We start from the raw sequence: 20,928 nt of genomic DNA on the forward strand, positions 1-20,928 counted from the left end.
TTGCTATTTAGGGGATTTTGAGGTTGATTGAAAAATTGTTGGTTAAAAGGCTGTTTGCAATATATTGCAGGTTTCCATTCATCTCCCTAATTGGAATTGTGAGGTTTTGGTGACACCAGGGATAGACAACCTAGTTTCACAAAGCCTTTTAAGTAAATGACAATTGACACACAACTTTGTACCAGGATTGGTGATTTTTTAAAATTTTTTAAATAAAAAAATATAAAATTCAGTGATTTATTTGATTTTTTATTTATTTGATTTTTATTTATGTGTTTTTTTTTAATTGTTTAAATGTTATTTCAATCCTTTTTTTACCTCAAAATATATTTTGACAGAATTTCTATTGATTTATCTTTTAGGTTTCCAGTTCTGGCCTAAAATACTATGTACTACTTGCAAATTTTTTTTATCAAAATAAATAGATGCAGCACAGTTATGCTTAAGATTTTATTAACCTCCAAACCATATTTTTCAATTTGGTTGCTTTCAGATAAAAAAATGTACAAAATTATAAAATCATGATTTTTTAATGAAATAAAATCAATTATTTAATCACTTGATTAAATCAGTTTGATTTAACCATTGCCAACCCTGCTTTGTACATAATTAGATTTAAGGGTCGGCTTGAAATATTCGTTCCTTACTAAGTAATTGATTTAGTTTGTTAGTCCCGTTATTTTTCCTTTCAACATATAACATTTTGTTTCTCTGTCCGACACGACTTGATCATCTTGTTCGCTCGTTTGCTTTGATGTTAATTCAGATTTTCGCCGCTTTTTTCCATATATATTTTATTTCTCTTGTATTTCTTCCAAAATTTTATTCTGCTTTATGTTCATTGATAAGTATATTTGAAAATACCGTTGAGGGTCTCTGTAAGGAATGGAAAATCTCATGAAAAAGTTCAGCCAATGGGAGGTTAGCGTACATTCCTGACATCCGAAGCGCAGAGGCTTGACCAATGAGGGAAGTCAAGAAAAAACTGAAATAGACCAAGAGGAAAACCCAAAGACTTTTGGAAAACCGTCGCAGAAATCTCTGTAGTGAAGCCTTTGTGGCTGTGGTGTCCGCTGTAAAGAAGGTTCTGGAGATTTCTACAGCTGTGAAGGTAGTGTGCCCTTGTTTTCTCAATTGTGATTGACGGGTTATTTGATTACTATTGAGAGGTATTTTCGTGATTAAAGGTTTATTAGTGCAGGCATTTATTTATGTATACAATTCCAAATGCACTGATGACTGCTGAGTGAAATGTTGTTAGTTAAGGGCACAAATGTGATTGCACCTGGTGCGATAGATGTCTGTTAAGAGTAATCGAAAGGCCAAAGCGGCATAAAGACTTTTGAACAGCATCTTATCTCAAATTAGTAATGTAAATTATTTCCTTGTATTAGATTGTGACTGGATAGTAGCATATGGCCACCTTTGGTAGGGGCCCAGTAGTTATATTACAATTTTCCCTTTTGAGGGATAGTGAAATCTTGTATGGGTGGCCCTAGACTTGCGATATTGTGACAATGAATGTCAAGTTGCTATGGGGACCAGTATTGTCTTCTGAAACTTTTGCGGAGGTTAATTTGATGGTAAATTAAATCAAACTTAATTCTCGTTTATTTAATGGGACTCGCCCTTTCGTTAATTGGTTCACGAAATAAACAAAAGGTAGTTTTACCCAATACTAATTTTCGATGGATCTTTGAATATGCTTAATACTAACAAGATTTAAGTATTGTTACACAATGTTCCCATGAACATTGTGTAACAATATTGCTATCCGATCAGTCATTTTTCAAGTTCTTTGGTTCGACAAATGTACATTCCACAATATATAGTGGGCCTCTCAGTCGGACTTGTGCCTGTGGCTAGCGTATTTTCAGAGTCTTTTGTTACATGCATCTAAAAGTCTGGGTACTGTGCTTGATCAATGCTGAAACCCGATAGATTCTTTTGTTCAAAATTCAACGTTAAAGTGGGGATTTTGAAATTAGGCATACCTTAAAAGAAAAGTTCGTTCCTTGGATTAGTTTTCCAGAAATACTTTGGTAATTCTAGGAAATACCTCTACACGGACTGCAAGGAACGTTCCCGAGAAACGGCGTCCACTAGGGATTGGGACGTCTAGTGTATTTCGCAGTGTTGAGTGCTAGCCCCTGGGGGTTAATCAAAGCCAACCTCCCAAAACAGCAAATTCTTAATAAGCAACCGAAATACTATAGGAAACTGTCATTTCCAAAGCAATACCCGACGCGGATTTATTACCTAGATCTACCAATATTTGTCGTGTTTTTTTCTAACAAATTCGTCAAAATAGTATTGATAGATATCGGACCCCTATTATCTTAATTATGGGGAACCACAGTGAATCCTGGCTTTGTATGGGAACACACAGGAGGGAAATACAGGGATGAACTAGAATGTGCCCAGGATATTTTTGAAAGTTCAAATTCTGAAATTTAATAAAGGTTATTGAACGTTTCAAAGCGAGTATACACAGTTGTATTATGCTAGTTTTGTTTACCCACCTCCAAAACACCCCGGTTACCCACTGGACCTCCATAATTGTAGGATTTCAAGGGGTAGTTTCAGTCTTTGAAACTACTGCAATAAATATCCGCGTTCATACAATAATTTTTTTTTTATATATTTATCGTGAAGGTAAGTAAATTTAGTGCTTGGGTTAATTGATCATGAACCAACTATTAAAAATTGCTGCAATTTAAATTGACGGGAGGAGGTTAGGGATTAAAGTGGTATCGTCAGTAAGTGTAGATAAATTATGCACTTTGGGTCTGCCGACTTGTAATGACGTCAAGAACGAGTGTTGCCATATTTCCTATGCCGATGCCAGTTTCCTTTATGTCAATTGTTTCTTCATAAAAAGGTGGTCAAACATAGTTCTTAAAAACACCAAAATTTTAATCACTAGGAACATATAATTCATAAAACAAATTTAAAAGATAAATTTTGTGAGATATTTTATCACAAAATTTAAATGTTATCCATCTCATTTTTCTTGTTTAGGTACCTCATCCTAAAAAAAAACTTTTCTTCAAAAGATGAAGTTACTTCGCTTGGGACCTCAACACCTGTTGATTTCATTTCACAAGCAAGCATTTTTATCCAATGTTTCCCTTCCTAAGACTTTCCCCATGAATGGCTTTGAATAAATCTCTCATAAAGCTTAATTGTGAGAGAAAATTTTCAGACGGCATATATAGAGTTGACTCTTGTCATTTTATTGACCCAGAAACTTTGATCACTTTGTCAGTCGCCTTTTGACATGAATGAGGACACCGCACTGAATTTTTTTTTTACAATGTAGCCACCTATATATAATTGCCAAGATGCTTTTTCAATTACATCAGATATTGACTTCGAATTATTTGGATCAGCTGAAAAACTGGCCATATCCTCTGGAGTGGTTTCTGTATTCGCTTTCTCAAATTATAGATCCAAGTCTTATATTTTTAACTAAGTTGCTGGTTATGCAAATTTCTAACGCAAGTTCACGCCCTTTATAGGATTTGACTTTGCTTGATGTATTCATCGACACCAACTCGGCTGATAAAGTTATTTTCATGTTCTGTTTAAATTTGTTTTATCTCTGATTAGTGCAAAAATCTGTTATGTTAAAACAACTATAAACCGCAGTTATGATTATTGCGTTACAGTCTTGTACCACAAGACTATACAAAAGCCTTGTAAATTTGTTCCTAGATTGCGTCCAGAGTCGCACTGTAGGTATATCGAAACGTCTACTTGAAATTATGATGTACAACAAAGACAGTAAATACAATCTTTGGGACTTTAATGCATGTCAATCCGTCGGTGATATTGCCCTGGGGTCAAGCAAAGACTTTGTAGGTGTTATTTTAAGAAATTACTGGTACAAATCCTTTATCAAGAACAAAGCTACTACTACTACTGCCACTACTACTACTACTACTACTACTACTACTACTCTCTCTACTACTACTACTACTCTACTACTATACTACTACTCCTCTCTCTCTCTCTCTACTACTACTATACTACTACTACTACTACTACTACTACTACTACTACTACTACTACTTTCTCTCTCTCTCTACTACTACTACTACTACTACTACTACTACTTTCTCTCTCTCTACTACTACTACTACTACTACTACTACTACTACTACTACTTTCTCTCTCTCTCTCTCTACTACTACTACTACTACTTTCTCTCTCTCTCTCTTCTACTATCTACTACTACTACTACTCTCTCTCTCTCTCTACTACTACTACTACTCTCTCTCTCTCTCTCTACTACTACTACTACTACTACTACTACTACTACTCTCTCTCTCTCTCTCTCTCTCTCTCTCTCTCTCTCTCTCTCTGCGAGCCAGGTAGCCTGCGCGTCGTCTGACCTTATGTACCTAGAGTCTAGAATCTAGATAGTTGGTGGTCTATTCTATGTTGCGTATTTCGTGCATTTCTTTTTATGCTCTTAAACTTAAAATATTAACTGGCCTGCATACTTGGTGCGACAAGCTATATTTTCTCATTTCTTGAGGGATTTGTCGAATTTTCATTTTTGTTGTCCATAATATTAATGCGGAGTAAGGTTTTTGTATGCCTGGGAAAACCGGTTTTCATTAGAGAATTTCAGTTGTATGGTAGTGACTTCATTTTTCCTTGTCAACTCCGTGGTTTTGGTGTTACAGATGGACGGATTCAGTTCACTTTTATGTGCCACATGAGCAGGTGATGAGCTGGAAGATTGTATACTACTATCATTTCCAATTCACTTTTTTTCCAAGGGCAAGTAATGCTTGTGCATAGGTTTCCGGGATAGTAAAAGTCAGTCCTCATTTTAATTAACGGTGAGCAGTTGTGTGGTGTTGGTGATTTTCTATTATTGATAGGTGCCAGTAACAATCGGAGGCTTCCTGTTCTACAGTATTCCGTATCGTTTTGTTGTTCTTTAACTAATGGGAACTTAGTTGAATATGGAGGTAATTCCATAAGGTTACTGATCTCGGTTAAGGAGTGCAATGGTACTTTGCTAATAAACTGTCGTCCGATGCTTGCTTAGTGTAATAAGTTTAGTCACTGATAAGTGTTTCACGAAGTAGCCAAAGAATTATTAGTTTTGATTGCCTGGAAGAGAGAGGCAGTCTGAAGGGTTTTGAAATTAGTATTGTTAGTGATTCAAATCACTTGCAGACAATGTGTTTAGTTTTTCTCTGCTTTTCATGATATCGATATCTGAAATTTTGTTTAATTTCCTGAAGTATTAGTGGATTGAATGTGAATTTTTAGTATTAATGGGTGCAAGTCCAGCCCTTGTATTTCAGTACTGATTGTTTGTTAAAAGTAATTTTTTTTTATTTGCTTGTAAGGAGTAGATTTCCTGTGCATATCTCGTTTTGTTTCAATGTTTTAACATATATTTGTCTTCAAGTCTCTGTTCACATCCTCTTGTCTTGAGGAGAATTGTTCTCGGGAAGTTTACGGCAGTAAGTCCTAATAAGCAAGAGATGACCTGGAAGGCAAATAAAAAAGATGATAGATCAAAATACAAGTCAGTATTTATGGGGAAAGAAATCTTAGGACCAAATCTCCAAAGCAATACATTAATTAATAGTGCTTGGCTTTATACAAGACTAGAAAGGACAGGAAAAAACCATTTGTGGAGAAACTTAAGTCTAATGTTGATAACCTGCGTTTTGAGTGTCGTAAGACTTTCCCCAAATGAAGCGTGCATTGGATAGTAAATGTTCTCTCTTGCGACCTGATTAACCTTCTGAGGCTTGGATAGGGTTTCCTTAACAAATCAGGAAGGAGGAATTTTGTATCTAGATTCACCCTCAACGGTGGTGAAGACGCCGTACATTGTGCAGTTTCATGAGGTATGACTGGAGCTTCATTTGGTTGTGCAGGTGCCAGTGGTTGAATTAAGGATAAATGAGGTCTTTGGGTGTTGGGGTTGTTTTTGTAGTCTGTAATGTATTATCTCCTAGGAAATGCGATCTTCTGAAAATCGGGACGTTCACTATTCTTAAATTTGGGAGGCATGGCATAGTTACTGCTGTAACCACAAGCACTAACTTTGCCTTGCCGCTGTCTTTGTGGTGGCCGTACATCTTGACACCTGAAGCACTTAGGCGGCTCTGGTATATACTTCTCTTTGCGAAAACATCACCAGGTTTTGACATCAATCATAGGTGGTACAGTACATTCTCTCTGAGGGTGGTAAGAACTTTTGCAGTCTCGACTTGCGTTTTTGTGAGACTTATTGCCTTGTTTTAACTCCATGCAGAAGCTCAAGTTTATTTTGCTTTGTAATGGCCTGTAGTATCAGCTCATTAGCTCTTGATTTTCCTTTTTTCCTTTGTTTCATGAACTTTTATTGCTTGTGAACTCTTAATGGACAGTTTATTTTAATTCCCTAGTTACGTTCTCATGACTCTTGCCCTTTCGAACCAACACTTAGGTTCCTGCAAAGTTTGGCAAAGCCTTTAATTATTCCTGTAAAAAAGTTATTCTGTTATCTGGGCTCGAAAGTGGCATGAGTGTACAGAATTTCTTGGCTGAGTAACCTGATATATATTTGGTATGTTCCTACAATGCCTTAATGCCCATACCGTCGTAATTTTATTTCGTCTGTATACAGAAGGGCATTAGCTTTCCTGTCTTATTGCTAGTTTAAATTTGACGATGGTCGACATTAATTAATTAATTTGTTCCTTAAAGAGTTTAGTACAGTATTTTGTACATGTGGCTGATGGATGGTAGTAGCATTATATTCTGCGTAAGGTTAAGGATAAAGATATTTGTAGTACTCTGTAGCTTGATGTACTCTTATGTACAACAGGATCGCCTCATTGTTTTGACAAAAATGTTTAGTATTTCAAAATTTACTCAATAGAGAAATGTAATGATCCCCATTCCTGTTCTGTGGTTGTTGATTTTGTTGTAATGTATGACGGAATGGGAACAGAACAACGTAAAAATTCTTATCACATATCTTACTCATTTTGACTTTCTTGTTCTACAGGTACCAAGGACACTTTCGTACCCGAGTGAGATGCTGGTGAGTGTTCCATTTGTTTTTAATTATTCTTTATATCTAGTGTCATAAATTCTGACGTTCTATTTCTATTGCAATCTTTAATTTGGGAATAGTAACAGAATTTTAGTAATGACAGACAAGATTCCTTATATCCTTTTTATACCGCAAATATTTCCTGTTATCGGTGAATTGTTAAATACCTTTTGTGCTGCTGCTGCTAGTGACAGCGTCCAATTTCTCCGAATTTTTAATGTTTGGTTTAATTCAGCAGGGCTCCTAAATTTGGGTTAAAATAGAATCAAATACTAACTGATTCCAGGCTATCCTACAGTTTCCCGAAGACAGAAACTTTAGATTTAAAACATGGAAATATTTTGCATAATGTCAATTAAATTCAACTACCGCTCGACCTGATAATTCCGGTTTTCTCCTCCCCCTGCCTTCGTAAAATAAGTTATAAATAGCGTCATTTCAAACAAAAGTTGTGAAGGATGGATATTGTTTTTGGTAAATTTCCTTATAGGATGGAGTGTGTTTAAGGAAATTTGTAGCTTTTCTAGTCTTGTCTGTCTCCTGAAGTCTCAAAGTAATTTTTATTTTTAAAAAAGCATCACAGAAAACAATATCGCAAACTTCCCAGAGGCGCCGTATTAGTTCCCCAGTGATGAAAAGTTTAGGCATCCACTTGGATTGGCCTATTAATAAAAGCATCCTTGAGGATTTTCGGGTACAGATTTTATAGTCCTTGTAATTTTGATACATTATATGTGCAATTACATTCGGTCAAACTCTTATCTCGATCAGACGTTGGAAGGGACGTTAGCGTGACCACAAAGAAGCATCGAAAGGTTAAAAATATCAGTGAAGACACCCAGTAATACCTGTCTTGTACTGAAACATGGTGGAAACCTCAATCTCTTTTAAGCCTGAGTTATCAATAATTCATTAAATTAAATGCGCTCATACTCTGGGTGACATTGCCTGCATATATTAGTACATAATATGCATACGTATAGTTTTGGAAATTTGATTATCGCACTATTAAGGAAGAAGCAAGTAGATAGCTGGGAAAAATAACTGGAAAATAAGCTTAGAAAATTCGAGGTGCGTCAGTACTCAATAGCTCGAAACGTGTGAAGAAGCTTAACTTGTAGGAATTAGTACGTGTTGTAACAGTTTTTACTAAATTATTTTGCATGTCCACTTTTAAAGTCCATGCTTTAGTGATATATAGTACTTTTCAGCAGATTAACTCGCCGCTGTGGTGTTTTGTTACATAAGTAGATCAGTCACAAACCTAAATAAGCAACGGAAATAAAGATATATTTCCATGTCTAGAGTCTTTTGCTGCATTCGTATGTTTAGGAATGCGCAAAAGGTAGTTGAAGTATTTGTATTTTGCAGTTTCGATATAGGCCGCATTATAAACAATATACTTGCATAAATTTTTTCCTCTAAATTTGTCGGTGGTTTCTTTTTTTAAACCTAAGAAATAATTAAAGGCTAAAACTTGCATACCTTAGTTTCTGCAATTTTTTCTATACAACCCCCCCCCCCCCCCCCCAATCTCTCTCTCTCTCTCTCTCTCTCTCTCTCTCTCTCTCTCTCTCTCTCTCTCTCTCTCTCTGCATACCAAGAGACAGAAGGATCTTGTTCCAGAAAATCAGAAAGTGGAAAAAAGGTCTTACAAAAGAGAAAAATGCATGGAAAATGATCGAACTAAGGTCTCTCTCTCTCTCTCTCTCTCTCTCTCTCTCTCTCTCTTCTCTCTCTCTCTCTCTCTCTCTCTCGTTTTCTGTTGGTCTTCTTTCTTATATAACTCGATTTGAAACTCGATTTGTAACAGCTCTACCAGACGACCTTCACTTTGCATTGATTTTCGTAAATGGTCCTGAAAAATGTTTCATATTGCAATACACTCCCTGAACACCTGAATTAGCCCTGGTCACTGACTAGCCCGAACTATATCCCCACATATTTACCCACTAAGTGGGTAATTTTAACTGTCAGCGTTACCAACGCTGCAGGTAAAATCTAATCAAATGAGTTACCTGTGTTACCATTGGCAACGCTGCCGCAAATACCGGCCACCAGTGGCCTTCCTCCTCAATTGTTTTTTGTTCGCCTTGCTGTGCGGATCAGTACCACATCAGGCGAACTTTTGGTTATTGAGCCCGACCCCACTCAAAGAGTTTTCGCATCTTGGTTACAAACAACGAATTTTCCCGTTTCACTTTGGATAGCTACTTTGTACTCGCTGAGGATAAGTTAGGAAATAAACGTCATCGCCTTCTACAAACGCCTCGACGATCGAGCCTTCTACTACTGGATATATTGGTGCTCATCGGCCCTAAAATAACGTTGTCGCCGACTGCAAACGCCTCTGCTTCTACTTCATCTACAGTTCGACGATCAAGCCTTCTACTGCTGGATATGTTGGTGCTCATCGGCTCTGCACGCCCTTCAAGCGTAGGATGAGTACCCGCATTCATGATCGACGTTCTTTTTCGGTATTTCGTGTAGGAAGGTTTAGTGCAATACTAGTCGGAGATGTTTGTCTTGGTCAGGAGACAACGAAACATTAGTTAGTTATTCCAGAATTAGTGGACAGGTCATCATCTAGTATGTTAAGCATATTTCTAGTCTGACGAATAATTTAACCAAAATAGAGATAGTGGTACTAGTAGTATAGTGAATTCTAATCGTTCTTTTTCAGCCCCCCTGCCTGTTCCAGAACCAGCCCTAACGGGTGCTGGGGGTAATGGAGAACCGCAAGCCTCCGAGTGGGTAGGTTCTGCCGGGCCCCCCGGCGCGGAGCAGGCAGTGTTGGCAGCAGATTTCCCCTCCCCTCGATTTGTAAGTTCTCAGGATGATGAAAATTTAGGTCAGATACAGACGAGTAGGGATAATAGGCTAAATAGTGTTTAGGAAGAGAAGTGCAGGCTTCTTCCGGTCGGTTTTCTATTATAAGTAGTAGTTTATAGAGGGACCGTATCCTTAGAGCCTCTTGGATGTTTCTTGCTTCGAGTTCCTTGCGTCAGAATCTTTTAGGCCATTGTTGGCCGTTCAGATCTGGTTTCGGGTCTGTCGGATTCTGAAGGGTTGAATACTTATCCTTCGTCTTTAAGGTTACTTTCCTCTACTTATACGATAGCGTAATTTTTAATATCAACTAATTCTCTGTTCAACGCATATCGATGTACGATAATTCGTTATGTAGAGAAATCGAATAAAATTAACTAGCCTAGTGTTCACGATGATGTATCGTATGAATGTACAGTATCCTAGCCTAGCCAAAAGTATTCGCTGTACTACATAACATTAGAGTGATTTTTATAGTGGCTAACGCTTTAGGCTCAGGCATTCTGACTACGGATAATTCAGTACAGGTGTAATTGAAACGAACGAGAATCCGATCTTAGTATAATTCAATATGAATGTATTCGAACAGAATGAAGATCAGATTCTGTCCGACTAAAGCATTAATTGTATTGTAGGTATGTATCATCATATTAGCGTAGTATAAATACTAATTCGGCAGTCATTCACGCTCTGGAATCAGCTGATGGCGAATACGGGTTTGCGTCGCCGGATCCAACTCATTCTTGTCCTGATTGGCTAGCGTAACTAACGTAACAACTATTCAGGTTTGTCGTCTTGAAGGAGACGTGTTTTCTTGAAGGAAACTTGTTTTCAACTATGTTGGACATATAACGTAGTCAATACTGGTATCTTGTGGCATATAATTAGATGTCAGATACTATAAGGAATTCTTGTATGACGTCTTCATATGTTTAACAGACAATGGCCGTCAGTAATTACATTGTGCTTATGTCAATTACAGTTACAAAAGAATTACCAGTTGTATTATCAAATTACAGTGACAACTGAAATTAATTTTGGCTTAGTTAATTTAATTACCTTAAAATGTAATTTATTAATTTTCAATTAAATTGAAATATGTAATTTATTACTTTTCAATTAAATTACAATTACACAAGCTTGTCAAAACAGCAATGTTGTAAGGAGGCGTGGCTTAGACAGACAATGATGCCGGCTAGTCTATTTCCTTGGCTCCAGATTCAACCATATCACTTGGTCTTGGCTAATGTTTTGTTCCTAGTTACCATAATGAGTATCTGGATACTTCTGAAACAAAGTCATGCTGTTCGTCTTACGATGTAATTTAATGCCAAAATTTGACTAATACGTCTCATTGGAAGCTAGTTTTTCCCCTCAGCTTAGACGCGTAAATTTAGCGATTCCGTTCGTTTTTCACTCTTATTCATAGGTATTACGAACCTTACACTTGATTAATCTTTATCGGTGTGAAACAACAGTAAACGAGCTCTTTCATGCTATTAATTTCTTTTACCACGGCTGCGTTTGAATTCATACAAAAGCTTAGGACCTCTATCTAGGTTGCTGATACACGTAATACAATAAACAGACGTTGTTATCGGATTCGATTACTTTCGCACGCCGATCAATACAATAAAGTGATGTTGCTATAGGATTCGATCGTATTAGCAACAAGTTCTCGTTCGGTTGTTCATAGCTGTACGCAGTTATACCGTGTATATTATCATTAATACCTTTTAACTTGGAAGAGGGTTCAAATTTATGAAATCTCTCTCTCTATCTCTCTCTCCTCTTCTCTCTCTCTCTCTCTCTCTGATTTCATTTTTTTTTCTCTACTCATGCTGTTTTTCCACCCTCTCCTAACAATTGACTCATTGTGCAACAGAGGTTTTTCTTCCTGTTACACCTTTTCAAACTTTTTTCCGTCAATTTCCCTTCAGCGCTGAATGACCTCATAGTTCCCAATATTCGTCCTTTGGCCTAAATTCTATTTTAAACCTTACAATCTCGCTGTCTGATGCACGATGCTGGCTACGCCAGCTGCGCGAGAGATATAGGAAGACTTATTTGCAATGTAGTTCCGATTTTAAATACTAACCCCATCGTAAAACCGAATTAACGCAAGTCAACTACGGTAGCTTCGATACGGACTGTATTCACGACCACGTCTTGAATAATTTCCTGATTTTCTAATGTTTCTCAGATTATCATGGGGAACAGAGTCGGTCTAGTTTTCTCTCGCCCAGTTTTTCTGTTAAAACTTATAATGTCTCTACACAACCTTCTTCAGCTGCTCATTCTTCGGATGTCGCTTCGGAGTCTTCTCGCTCATCCTGTTTTTTTTATTTACCAATATCACAGTAGAGCCAGTTTCATTGTTTCAACCTGAAATTTGGAGATGATTTCAATCTCTCTCTCTCTCTCTCTCTCTCTCTCTCTCTCTCTCTCTCTCTCTCTCTCCGGGTTAAAGGAAATAATTTGGAGGGGTTGCCTTCGTAGCACCTTCCACGGGTCCTGTAGTTCTCAGGCTGCTGATGTTGATGCTTCAAGGCGGTTCCGCAACTCCGTATTTTCATCCTTACTTGTTTTGAGACGTAATGTGTCCTCCGTAGTTCTTGAGGAGGCTACGGCAGTTGGAGATTCACCTGCGCCATCGTTGACTGTATCGATACCGGTTGTCACCACCCACTCCTTTCTTAGGGTAGTTAGTAATCTTCCTTCGTTCCCATTTATATACCTTAGGAGTGTGAGACGTAACGTGCTTACCGCGGTAATTGCTGGGGGGGCTACGGCCGTTCGCAGTTGTCTGCATCGTAATTAGCACCTTTTGTGCCCTCGGCCCCCTTTCTTAGGGTAGCTGGTAATTCCTTCTGCGGCTCCCATTGGTTCCGCAGTTCGTAACCCGTTATTAAAGCACTGTACCGCACAGTTGGTTCTCCACCTGCACAATGTCGGCGCTAGGTGTTCCTGTGGGTTACTCGTAGTGACTTTTCTCTCGACTTTGATTCCGTGTCTATTTGGGGTACTTCTTTCCCTCACTTGCTCCGGACTCCAGTCTAGGTTTAGTATTGGTAACGGGGATTAGTTGGATCGTGTTTTGCGACCTCTTCGCTCTTAGGTGTGTGGCTCGCCTATTGTCGTCCCGGTCTCTTGTCATTGTCACTGGTGAGTGCGGAGTTTCACAGTTAAGTGAGACTGGTTCAAGGTTAGGTCATCGTCTTGGTTGATACACGTTTGGCGCAACAGTATGGGAGTGACTTGCATGGGTGGGCGTTCATCGCCAAGCCCAAGGTATATTCGGTTCAGGTGTAACGTTTTCGTCACTGGATAGTGAGGGTATGCGCAGTCGAGTGACTAACTCTTACAGGTTTTGCGGAACTGGTGACAGACAGTTCGCTCTTGTGAGTGGGTGGACAGCGGTCGGACAGCACGGGCTACATCATGATGTCTGGGGGGAGTGCGGGTTGCGCAGTCGAGTACGACTTGCACAGGAGTTTATCATCTTGTTGGTATATCGTTGCGCAATCGGATCGGTAGGCTCAGATATGATGGGATCTTGTATGTCGTTTGGTATCGAGCAGCCAGGCGTAGTAGGTTCCGGGTTCTTGGGTGCTGCTCTTGTCGGGGTTCGGCTTTTCTCCTTTTTTTTTTCCTGTTCCGGTGTGTCCGAACAGATCTGACAGAGCATAGATACTTTTGAATTGAGACTCGTTTGCTAGTTGTGGGTTTTTGTTTCTCCGGCGAAGGAAGCGAGTATAACTGATTGTGGACTTTGTCCATTCTCTCTTTCCGCATTCCAGGCTCCGGAGGGATCTCAGTTATTCAAGTAATGTTTGATACGTTGTATTCAACCAAGCCAGCAGTCTCTCAAACATCAAGTAGGGTAGTCTGGTTTCGGCGAGTCGGGCAGTTTTTGGGGAAGGACTTAAGCTAGCATCATTTTTCTGTATGAGGTAGGAGGTCCTCTGCCGGAGTCCGACTTCTGGTTTACGAGTCAGTTCAGGTTTTTCTATATTGTGTTCCTTCATTGATTCGTGTGGTAAGGGTTAAGTATCATGAGGCTCGTATTTGGAGGACACCTTTCACAGCCACTCTGTGTGGATGTGGTGAGAGTTGATGGGTGTTTCTCTGAGCCTGGACTGTTTGATAACCTCTTCACTTTGGTTTCGAGGGGGTTTGCATACCAGACTAACATTTCTGAGGGTTATGCTATGTTCTTGGCAAGGAGAGGAGGGACTATTGTTAAATCATTGCCTCAGCGCTATCCGGACACTCATAAGAATTGGTTCTTATTCAATCCAAGGGCGCAAGTATGCGGAGGGGTACCCTTTGGCTTCCAGAGGAATGTTTCGCTGTCGGCGCTTGGGTAGGTGGTTTTTTGAGAGTAGTTGTGGTTTTTCACAACACCGTACCTTAAGGAATTTCAGTTTCCTCAGAGAGGTTACTCTCGGGGTCCTGTCGTTGCGGTAACTGAGTTTTATAGTTTGCTTGGTAGAGTTAGGGTGTTAGAAGTTTAGGGAAGCAGTGATAGTCTAAATGAACTTCAGGGTGATAGAAGTTTAGGGAGGCAGTGATAGTCTAAATGAACTTTATGGTGTTAGAAGTTTAGGAAGGCAGTGATAGTCTAATGAACTCTAGTGTTGGTCAATCTTAGACAGAGTGTATTGTCCCTTAGGCCCTTGAGGTTAGGCAGATCCCGATGGTCATGTTGGAATAACTACTACTTCTTCAGCACAAGTCATCTACATCAGTGAGCAGTAGAGAACTGAAGGTCCTGCACACTCAACTTCTCCTCCATACATGAGAGGCTACATAGCCACATGGGAGGTTCACCATTTCCCCTCCATACATGAGAGGTATAGAATACATGGGAGGTTCTTCAGACTCAGGCGGTACCTAGGACTCGACACCAACGGTATGGTACTTCCTATGCAAGCATCCTCACTTATTGAGCTGGACAACCAGGTGAGGAGATTTTTGTTTTTGTTTTTGCCTCCATGAATAAGAAGTATAGCTTATCACATGGGAGGTACTTCTGACTCAGATAGTACCTTAGACTCAACACTGACGTTGAAGTACTTTCTTTGCAAACATCCTCACCTACTGAGCTGGACAACTAGGTGAGGAGATTTGTTTTTACCTCCATGAATAAGAAGTATAGCTTATCACATGGGAGGTACTTCTGACTTAGACAGTTCCTTAGACTCAACACTGATGTTGAAATACACTTTCTTTGCAAACATCCTCACCTCCGAGTTAGATAACTAGGTGAGGATACATGCTTTTATACATGCTAGGTTGCTTATGAGTTACCTGCGTATGTTCTGTGGACAGGTCGGGCTGAATGAGATTGACCCCACCTCCGAGTAAATGTTGTGTATTGCAATATGAAGTTTTCATAATAAAACTAATATTGTAATACTTACCTGAACACCTGAATGATTCCCACCCTCCTCCCCACTTCAATTTGATAGTGAATGATTCAATTGAGGAGGAAGGCCACTGGTGGCCGGTATTGGCGGCAGCGTTGCCAATGGTAACACAGGTAACTCATTTGACTAGATTTTACCTGCAGCGTTGGTAACGCTGACAGTTAAAATTACCCACTTAGTGGGTAAATATGTGGGGATATAGTTCGGGCTGGTCAGTGACCAGGGCTAATTCAGGTGTTCAGGTAAGTATTACAATATTAGTTTTATTATGAAAACTTCATATCACATATCTTACTCATTTTGACTTTCTTGTTCTACAGGTTCCAAGGACACTTTCGTACCCGAGTGAGATGCTGGTGAGTGTTCCATTTGTTTTTATTTATTCTTTCTATCTAGTCTCATAAATTCTGCCATTCTTTTTCTCTTGCAATCTTTAATTTGGGAATAGTAACAGAATTTTAGTTTAGTAATTACAGACAAGCTTCCTTATATCCTTTTTATACCGCAAATATTGCCTGTTATCGGATCGTACTTCGGTGAATTGTTAAATACCTTTTGTACTGCTGCTGCTGCTGCTATGTGTATCGTTTATTTACTAGGATGATATTGACAGCGTCCAATTTCTCCGAATTTTTCAATGTTTGGTTTAATTCAGCAGGGCTCCTAAATTTGGGTTAAAATAGAATCAAATACTAACTGATTCCAGGCTATCCCACAGTTTCCAGAAGACAGAAACTTTAGAAGTAAAACATGGAAATATTTTGTAGAATGTCAAATACTTAAAACTACTGCTCGACCTGATAATTCCGGTGTTCTCCTCCCCCGCCTTCGTAAAATAAGTTATAAATAGCGTCATGTAAAACAAAAGTTGTCAAGGATAGATATTGTTTTTTCGTAAATTTCTTCATAGGATGGAGTGTGTTTAAGGAAATTTGTAGCTTTTCTGGTCTTGTCGGTCTCCTGAAGTCTCAACGTAATTTTTTTTATTTTTAAAAAAGCATCACAGAAAACAATATCGCAAACTTCCCAGAGGCGCCGTATTAGTTTCCCAGTTATGAAAAGTTTAGGCATCCACTTGGATTAGCCTATTAATAAAAGCATCCTTGAGGATTTTCGGGTACAGATTTTATAGTCCTTGTAATTTTGATACATTATTGAGCTTATGTGCAATTACACTCTGTTAAACTCTATCTCGATCAGACGTTGGAAGGGACGTTAGCGTGACCACAAAGAAGCATCGAAAGGTTAAAAATATCAGTGAAGACACCCAGTAATACCTGTCTTGTACTGAAACATGGTAGAAACCTCAATCTCTTTTTAAGCTTGAGTTACATTGCCTGCATATATTAGTGCATAATATGCATACGTATAATTTTGGAAATTTGATTATCGCACTATTAGGGAAGAAGCAAATAGATAGCTGGGAAAAATAACTGGAAAATAAGCTTAGAAAATTCGAGGTGCGTCAGTACTCAATAGCTCGAAACGTGTGAAGAAGCTTAACTTGTAGGAATTAGTACGTGTTGTAGCAGGTTTTACTAAATTATTTTCCATGTCCACTTTAGAGTCCATGCGTTAGTGATATGTAGTTTCAGCAGATTAACTCGCCGGCTGTGGTGTTTTGTTACATAAGTAGATCAGTCACAAACCTAAATAAGCAACGGAAATAAAGATATATTTCCATGTCTAGAGTCTTTTGCTGCATTCGTATGTTTAGGAATGCGCAAAAGGTAGTTGAAGTATTTGTATTTTGCAGTTTCGATATAGGCCGCATATACACAATATACTTTCATACATTTTTTCCTCTAAATTTGTCAGTGATTTCTTTTTTTTAAACCTAAGAAATAAGTAAAGGCTAAAACTTGCATACCTTAGTTTCTGCAATTTTTTCTATACATCCCTCCCCACATTCTCTCTCTCTCATTTTGTAAGAAGGTATATCCTAGGCCGCGTTATATGTCAAGGTCTCTAGATGATGGTGACTCAACAACTCATCCCTGGCAATTGTCTCAACCTTGAAGGAATTTTGAGTTGAATTTACTTTAAACTTTCCTGCCTCTTTTTCGAGCCCAAAACAAGCCTCAATTTCATTATGAAAGTTTTGTGTATTGTGATACCTCAATATCCGGATAAGCAAATTTTTCATATGGTACCTAAGTGTAGAACCCTATACGCCATTCTGAATGTTCTTGGATGCAGATCCATTGTCCCTGAGACGAGTATCCAAAGGCAGTTGGCATCGAAGGTTGTTTAGTGCTTCTGTAAATTTGGATTCTTGCCAGTCTTATTTTTGTTTATCGACGTATAATAAGCTATACATTACAGTGTGTGAGAGAGAGAGAGAGAGAGAGAGAGAGAGAGAAGAGAGAGAGAGAGAGAGAGAGAATTTCCCTCAACCTGAATTTTCAAGCTACGTAGTTGTATGCATAAGATCCTGAAATCTGCTGAAAGATTGAAACCTAAATGTGGTTGAAAGATTCAAGACCTAAATGTGGTTAGAGGAATTAGTAACAAGAAGCAGAACATTTTGTTGTAGGAATAGCTTTTCATCTTAATCTTTTAGTTAATAGTTTTAAGTTCCAAATTCGGGAAAAATCTTGAATGAGTTGGTGGTAAACTGATGTTTTATTTGTAAGCACTTCTGAAGAGGTTTACGTTCAATTTTAATTTTTAATAGGTTACATTTTTGCAGAGTTCAAGAGATATCGAATAGGTATTGACGTATACTACTTGGGTTTCATGCTTGAATAAATTTTATTGATAACACCTTATTTTCCAGCCCTTCCCCACTCTCTCTCTCTCTCTCTCTCTCTCTCTCTCTCTCTCTCAGGTTTTCTGTTGGTTTTCTTTCTTATATAACTCGATTTGTAACGGCTGTCTACCAGACGACCTTCATTTTGCATTGATTTTCGTAAATGGTCCTGAAAAATGTTTCATTTTAGTGCTAGTAGTATTTTTTAAAGACATAGTATATTTTTTTTATTTGTTACAATTATTCAGGTGTCGAGTACTAAGATTTTGTGATGTTTGTTTTCAGTGGTCTAAACCAGTAGAGTAGACTATGATGAAATTTAATCAAACCAGATCAATATGTATTTTATAATTACAGGATACGTACAGATACCGTTAAATGATACAAAATCACACTTCTAAATTTGTAATAATTACGAAGTTAGTTTAGTTTTTTTTTTACAATACCTAAATATTTGCCAAGACCTTTTGAAAAATCAGACTCCTACAATTCGTGGTTAGTGGACATGCATGCCTGTCTTATCCATTGAAGATTGGCCTAAATAGTTTCTCGTTTTTGCTGTACTTACCTAAAACACTACACGGATGTACATTATTTTGTATGTTTTCACACTTTTGGATATATTACATATGGTAATGCATCACTTTCTGACCATGAAAAGCCTTGTACTATAGCAATTGCTTTACTATAAATAGAACGCACGCAAACTTAAGAACTTACCTATCAGGTATTAGTGTTGGCTATTACCTAATATCCCCTCGTATTTAAAATGCTAGGGACTGATGTTTCTCTCTCTCTCCAATTTTTCATTTTTTTTCTATTTTAGGTATGAAAACCAAATGTTTCTGCACATTCCCCATCTTTTTCCGAATGGGATTTAGGTACAGCTGCTCTCCTCTGTTTAGGAATTTTGCTCTCCATCTTTTCCTACTATTAAGAACTCGTCTTTCTTCTTTCTCGTACGTATTCTTTTTATTTTTATTTTATTTATTATTTTTATTTTATTTATAATTTATCTATATTTATTTATTTATTTTATTTTATTTTATTTTATTTTTATTTTTATTTTTTTTTGCGCAAAACGCTCACGCTGTGCTTTTCCGAATATCGCACCTCCTCTTTTAGAAATAACTCGACTAGTCATTATCTATAAAATATCTAAGTATGGTTTCGTAAGTGTTGTAATCACTAAACATTTACCAGTAAAGATTGGTAGTTAGTAACGAAGAAGTACGCGCAGGTTAAATAATAATTAAAATTGCCTTGAAAAGCTGCCACTCATTGAATAATTGTAGAGAACTTTTGATTATTTTTCTAAATATTACTTTACATATCGCATGCTTTGAGCTCTGTTTAATTTTTCTTTTTTGAATAAATATTTAGTTTTTGAATATGTAAAATAAAACCACCTAGAATATAGCGGTAACTGTTGCTACCATCAACTTCCATTCCCTCGTTATAAAATATCCTTCGATCTGAGGTACAGAATTTAGTGGATGATAAAAAAAAAAAAAAAAAAAAAAAAAAAATATCTGTAATTGATGCGCAAATTTTTTTACTAAACTAGGGTATTTAGTAATTTTGCACCTATATTTTTACTAAACCAGGGTAAAACAATCTCTTACAGCAACTAAGTTTTCATTATAATCTTAATTTTTCTTATTTTATAAACTTGCCATTTCGTACGTATTTAGTAATTGCAAACTAATTCAGATCATTTATAAACTGTCGTTTCACAATCTACTTTGTAACAGTTTCACAACTTGAGACTAAGCTTAGATTTTCAAACTTGACAACTGAAGATTTTCATAACTTATGAGAGTGAGCTGAATTTTAAAAGTAAAGGCCTGTCCACACGACCGGGCCTGATCGGCGTGCTCCAGGGTTGACGGGCAAATTTTGGCGGAGTTAACCGTGAATGTTGTCCACACGGGTGAGGCGATGGAGGGGTGGGCGTGCCCGACGATGCCAGTAGTGTGTTCAGTGCGGTATGATAAACATGGTGCCTACCGCAAAGAAGAAGATAGTGTAGCATGATAATTGCTTTGTGTGTGATGAAAAAGAAAAGAATATGGTGCAAAGAATGGCTCAGTAAAAGAAATGTATATGGTTCACGTACGTCTGCCAGGGTCGAAGCTCAAGCCATCGGGCACCACCATGGTGATTTTGCTACAAGACCCATCGGGCAATTTGACGGTTTGCCCGTCAAGTGTGCCCGTTAGAGGGGGAAGTCCGCCGATCAGGCCCGATCGTGTGGACAGGCCTTAAGGTATCGAAAAGATAAGATATACAATTATGATAGTTTTAATCAACATTGATTAAATTCTTTAGCTTTTAATCGATATTAATGATTGAATTCTTCTTAATCGACATTGATTGAATTCTTTAGCTCTTAATCGATATTAATGATTGAATTCTTAAGTCCATATCATTGAGTTCTTAACAGTCGATATTAGTTTGGTCCTAAATGTTTTGTAGTTTCCCTATGAGGCATGTTGTTGTAATTCTCATTGCTCTTATTTTACAGACACGCTCGAGAGTAATTTAGGAGAGGCGAGAAGAGAACGGGGAGGCAAGAGGATCGCTGTTAAGTCGGGGAGGCAAGAGGATCGCTGTTAAGTCAAGTGAAACTAAATAAGAAGCTGGTAATCCAGGGCTGTTATTGAAGGGTTTCCTTTTTCTGGACGCCTTTTAATTTTTATTTTTTTTCACGGCGGGAGTCTATGAACGCTCTTGGTCCGAAAGGGTCGAAGACCGGAATGACCTTTGTCTGCTTGTATTATTCCTTTTTGTGTAATAAAAGACCAGACATGCCAAGATATTTTTTTGCTTCCTCA

At 38.0% G+C, this 20,928-nt stretch overlaps 2 long non-coding RNA genes across 2 annotated transcripts in view; one reads left to right on the forward strand and one right to left on the reverse strand.

The window, feature by feature from the left end:
* Positions 1-20,928, reverse strand: part of LOC135214498 (uncharacterized) — a 346,832-nt gene that overhangs the window by 308,088 nt on the left and 17,816 nt on the right. The window lies entirely within an intron of this gene.
* Positions 1,003-20,728, forward strand: LOC135214496 (uncharacterized). The gene is made up of 4 exons (XR_010314379.1): positions 1,003-1,111; positions 7,031-7,066; positions 15,660-15,695; positions 20,619-20,728. It is a non-coding gene; the product is annotated as an uncharacterized LOC135214496 (long non-coding RNA).

The sequence above is a fragment of the Macrobrachium nipponense genome, chromosome 45, assembly GCF_015104395.2.
Source record: "Macrobrachium nipponense isolate FS-2020 chromosome 45, ASM1510439v2, whole genome shotgun sequence".
Taxonomy (NCBI): domain Eukaryota; kingdom Metazoa; phylum Arthropoda; class Malacostraca; order Decapoda; family Palaemonidae; genus Macrobrachium; species Macrobrachium nipponense.